Source organism: Rattus norvegicus, chromosome 2 (assembly GCF_021556685.1).
Source record: "Rattus norvegicus strain SHRSP/BbbUtx chromosome 2, alternate assembly SHRSP_T2T, whole genome shotgun sequence".
NCBI classification, from domain to species: domain Eukaryota; kingdom Metazoa; phylum Chordata; class Mammalia; order Rodentia; family Muridae; genus Rattus; species Rattus norvegicus.
The window spans coordinates 129,973,565-129,979,180 of record NC_141535.1 but is presented as its reverse complement, the minus strand read 5'-3'; the positions used below and the strand labels follow the sequence as shown (position 1 = coordinate 129,979,180).

Sequence of the window (5,616 nt, the reverse complement as noted above, 5' to 3'; positions counted from 1 at the left end):
AAGAAAACAAAATACAGAAACCAGACTAAATTATGGGCACTGCTCCATGGGCCACCTGACAAAAAAAGAAAAAGTCCCTGACCCCCCCGGAAGCCCTGACCACCATGTACTTTTTGCTAACTCACTGTTATAATTATAGCCAAAATAGGTAACATACACGTATGCCTCATTTACTCCACCAATCACATCCCTGTAACCATGCATAAGCCTGCTTCTGCTCCCCAATGCCCTATAAAACCCGTCCCTGATTCTGCTAGGCGCGCCAGTCTTCCGAATTGACTGGGATGCCCACAGATACCTGTGTATCCTGATCAATAAAAATCCTCTTACAGATTACAGCCTGTGGACTCGGTCTGGTCATTGGGCTTGAGGATCTCCCTCCTGAGGGAAGATTCTCTCTGAGAGTCTTACATTATGGGGGCTCGTCCGGGATCGGAGATCCTCTGCCTAGAGACCACCGACCACCCACCGGGAGGTAAGCTGGCCAGTGTTTGTCTTGTCCTGTCTTGTCTTACTTTGTGACTTGTTCTGTAAATGCTTAGTTACTTGGCTTGGGTCTAGACCGTTTGTATTTGGGCGGGCCAGAGAAGGAGCTGATGAGCTCGAACTTCTCCCCTGCAGCCCTGGAAGATGTTCCAAGGGTGTTTGGAGCCCGGTTTTTCGGGGCTCAGCCTGTATCAGAAGGATACATGGTTTTGGGTTGGAGGAGAGAGGAGAGAGCCAGATCCACTGAAGGATCCGGACCCTCGTCACCTCTGTCTAAATTTTTGGTTTCAGTTTGACACCGAAGCCGCACGGCGCATCTGTCTGTTGTTTGTTTGGCTGTTGAAATTGTTTGTCTTCTTTGTGTCCTAATTTTCTTTGAATATCTGTGGAAATTGGTTATAGGATGCTTTGTCTTGGTCTTGTTTGTCTGGGTTGTTTTCTGTGGTATTGTCCAGTGTCTTTTTGGCTTTTGTTTCGTTTTTAGACTTTGGATAGACAACTGTGTTTAAAATCTTGGACTGACAACTGTGTTTGAAATCATGAAACTGTTTGCTTTGTCAAGGAGTTTTACTTGGTCTTCTTGGTGCTTAACTTGGAAATAATTTGCTTGAGAAAAATTGTTTTCTGCCAGGGAGTTTTATCTTTCTCTCTTGAGCCTCCTCCCCAAGGAGAGATGCCCCTCCCTTTGCTCCGCTTGTCCAGTCTAGCTGTGGTTAACAGTTGTGTATGAAGAACTCCAGGTTAGTGAGTGACCCTGTCTGAAGAAGGTATTAACAAGAGCCTGAAAGCTTTACCTTAGATCCTGAAGAAAAATTCTCCCTGTTGCTTAAACATTCACAGCTTCTAAGGAAGGGACAGCACAGAGTAGAAAAATATAGGGGCTAAGGGTGACAAGCATGCAGGCCTGCTAGCAAGCTGCAGGCTGCGCGTGGGCAGTGGCGCAGCTCAGGCCAAGTCAGTGTAAGAGGAGTTTCAAGGTGATGAGGCCGGCCGGCTTTGACAACAAGAAGATAGCGTAGAGTTAGTGGTTGTTTTATGAGACTTTTGGCCCTGAAAAAAAAATTCCAGTTGCTGCCTTCAGTGGCCAGATCTTCAACACTTGCTCACAGAAGGAGAGCGTTCATTAGGAGAAGTTCTTTAAGGGAGCCTGCCATATCTGCTGGCCCTATTCCAAGAGAGGAGTTGATCTCCAACATTAAGTAACCTTCCCTGTTAGTCATCATTGACATGGAGAGTGCCTTTGATCCTATCCCCACAGCAGCCAGTTCCTGCCCCTGTGGTCAAAATGCCCCAGGTTGGGGGACAGAGAAGCCCCTAAAATAGTTTCAAAAAGAATCTGCAACAAACTGTGAAGAACTTTGTTTTGCCAGTCAAAATTTAGAATTCAGGCTTTGGCTGTGGCCAAGGTCAGGATTAATGTTTTCTTTTCCATGGGCCTTTAGCCCACTGAGACAGTTTGGTAAAGGGCTGCTACTGAGGTCCTGAAAGTCCCAGGTGAACCGGTTACAATTCTTATGTCAGCCACTTGGCATCTAACACCCAGGTCCTAACCATTTCTCCATCCTTTTGTTATTAGTTCTTAAGTCCAGAGAGATAATCGGTAACAGATCATCTCCCTCTCTGCTTGCCGTTCTGTTTCACAGACACAAAGCTTGTGCTTATTTTTACAACGGCCTTTTTGTCCCAAAAAGTCCTCCTGGTTTAGCTGTGTGACTAAATGCTATTTGTCCTCTTCAGTGGACCTCTATTCTCAAGATTACCACCGAGGAAAGACAGAGTCCTACTAGAGGCCAAAAAGATAAATCCAGACATGGATAAAAGACCCTCACTCCTGACTGTTGACTTGAATACCCCTAAAGGTAGGGAGTGCTCCGGGTCTGCCACCAGGCTCCAAGGGTGGGTCTCTGAGGGGCTAGAAAATGCCCCACCAATCTGGCTAAGATAAGGAAAAGATATAAAGAAAAAGTTACAAAAATTTGAAGGGTTAAGCTAAGTTGCTGAGAGTTAGTATAAAAGAACAGGAAGCTAAGGAAGAAAAGAGACAAAAAGAAAAAAAAAGCTAGAGAGCTAAAGAGGGATAAAAGACAGGAGAGGAATATATACTGGCCACAATAGTTAGGGAACCTAGGAAGACAGTACCTGGCAACAGAAGAGAATTCCTAGCTAAAGATCAGTGTGCCTATCGCAAGGAAAAAGGACATTGGGTGAGGGACTGCCCCAGGAAGAACAAGAGGGGCCTCTCCAGCAGCCCAGAAGGCAAGCCTCTTGGTCCTAGAGTGCTGGCTATGCGCTAAGATAGAAAGGAAGCCTGCCCAGTTGTTTTGTGAATACGGGGGCCCAACACTCTGTGCTCCTACGCCCAAATGGGCTAGTGTCCGGCAAAAGACCTTGAATACGGGGGCTACTGACAACAAACGATACTCATGGACTACCCGAAGAACAGTGGACCTTGGCGTGGGCCGGGTATCCCACTTGTTCCTTGTGATTCCAGACTGCCCCTACGAGTCTAAACCCTGCAACCCTGCTCCCGGACCCTGACCTAGACACCCCCCTTCATGACTGTCAACAGGAGCTCACTAAAGCACAGGAGTGACATAAAGATCAGACTGATCAGCCAACAGAGGGGGTAGATGCCATCTGGTTCATAGATGGGAACAGCTTCTTAGAGAAAAAAAAAAAGATGGGCTGGGACAACAGTGGTAGATGGAAACAGAATCATATGGGCTCAGGCCCTACCAGAAGGCACCACTACTCAGAGAGTAGAGCTCGCTCCCCTCACCAAAGCCCTTGAACTGAAAAAGAGACTTAACATCTATGTGGACAACACGTATGCCTTTGCTACAGCCCATCAGCAGAGGGGCCTGCTGACATCTGAGGGCAAGAAAAAAAAAAGAGATTCTGGCTCTGTTAAGGGCCTTACATGACCCAGCCAGGCCGAGGAAGAGACTCTGGTACACCTCAACGAGAAAGAAGATCCTGCTAACTAAATATTATGGCCCAGGTCTCAAGTATCTCATGGAACAGATAGTACACTGATGTATACCATGCCAAAAGGTAACTGTTTTCAAGAAAGTTGACTGTGATAAGAGGCTCCGTGGGGAACAGCCTGGATACCACTGAGAAGTAGACTTCACAGAGATAAAACCAGAAAAATATGATTTCAAATGTCTCCTAGTGTTTATAGATATCTTTTCAGGAATAGATAAAAGCTTCCCCCACCAAACAAGAGACGGCCTCTACAATCATCAAGAAGATACTGGAAGAAATCTTCCCCCGATTTGAAATGCCCAAGGTAATCTGGTCAGACAACAGCCCTACTTTCGTTGCCAAGGTAAGCCAGGGTGTGGCCAGGTATTTAGAGGTTGATTAAAAATTACGTTATATTTACAGACCTCAAAGTTCAGGACAGGTAGAATAAATAAATAAGACTCTAAAAGAGACCCTGACCAAATTGACCATGGAGACTGGCGTAGACTTGGTGACACTCCTTCCCTCTTGCTCTCTTCAGAGCAAGAAATACCTCTTCCAGATTCAGCTTTACCCCCTTTGAGATCTTATATGGGGCCTCAGCTCCCCTGACTATATTAGATGATGTTACTGAACCAAAATGTCATAATAATAATGATTTATATGCCAGGCTAAAAGACCTACAGGTGATACAGAAAGAAATCTGCTCACAGCTGACAGCAGCCTATGCCCCGGGGACCCTGAGACATCTATCTCATCAGTTCCACGTCGGAGACTACAGCTACACTGAGCCCAGACACTCGAGCCTCACTGGAAAGGACCATACCTGGTGCTGCTGACCACCCTGACCGCCGTCAATTCTCAGCCCTCACCAGCAGCGTACTAGCTGTTGGGGCTGAGAGCTGGGACCTAGAGGGACACTCAGATCTTCAAAAAGCTCCCTAGACTTAAGTGATTGGGAGGTTGCTATAATGCTAACTTGAGGAGTGTATTTTAGAAACAAGAATTTCATGTTTGCCTGTTTGCCCTGGGTTCCCTCGGAATAGGTGTAAGGATAGGCTTGATTTTTATTACAAATGATGTAACATTACATATGTTAGTACTCCTAACACTTCTTGGGACTGTGCCTCAGAGACCATAAGTTTAGAAGTTCTAAAAGACCTTGGTGTATAGGTTTAGATAGTGTTCAGATTAGAATCCTAAAGACCTTTTTAGCTGACCTCCAAGAACACCTAACCTCCCTCTCAGAGGTAGTCCTTCAAAATAAGAAAAGATTAGACCTAATATTCCTTAAAGAAAGAGTCTGGTGCTACACTAAAAGAAAAATGTTGTTTCTATACAGATCAGACAAGAATAATAAGAGATACAGACTTTCAGTCATTCAAACTTTTGTGCTGAGACAACAGTATCAGATGGTGAAACAACAAAAAACAGAGGTACCTTAACCAAGTTGAGTGGAAGATTCCACTCAAGGACAAAAAGAAAATGGGGAAATGAAAGACCCCCTCCCAGAAAGAGAATTGTACAAGCCCAAGGCCCTCAACTATAGAAGTAAAAAGTAAGTTTTTAGATATGTGGGACAAGCTGACCCATCATTTAGACAAAACAGACCAGAAAAAAAAAAAATACAGAAACCAGACTAAATTATGGGCACTGCTCCATGGGCCACCTGACAAAAAAAGAAAAAGTCCCTGACCCCCCCGGAAGCCCTGACCACCATGTACTTTTTGCTAACTCACTGTTATGATTATAGCCAAAATAGGTAACATACACGTATGCCTCATTTACTCCACCAATCACATCCCTGTAACCATGCATAAGCCTGCTTCTGCTCCCCAATGCCCTATAAAAACCCGTCCCTGATTCTGCTAGGCGCGCCAGTCTTCCGAATTGACTGGGACGCCCACAGATACCTGTGTATCCTGATCAATAAAAATCCTCTTACAGATTACAGCCTGTGGACTCGGTCTGGTCATTGGGCTTGAGGATCTCCCTCCTGAGGGAAGATTCTCTCTGAGAGTCTTACAAAGTGTGAGTTTCTGCTTGTTTGGCATGCCAAGTTTAAAGAGGAAATAGATTCTTTTGTGTTAGATCTATGGCAGGCACCCCTGTATAACTGGAGAAAATAATGTTGTTAGTAAAGTATTTGTGCAGGATTTATTT

At 45.1% G+C, this 5,616-nt stretch overlaps 1 long non-coding RNA gene across 1 annotated transcript; it reads left to right on the top strand.

Annotated features, from left to right (window-relative positions):
* Positions 1 to 259: 259 nt before the first annotated feature.
* On the top strand, positions 260 to 5,404 carry LOC147996232 (uncharacterized). Its single transcript, XR_015671609.1, has 2 exons — positions 260 to 475; positions 4,124 to 5,404. It is a non-coding gene; the product is annotated as an uncharacterized LOC147996232 (long non-coding RNA).
* Positions 5,405 to 5,616: the final 212 nt, after the last annotated feature.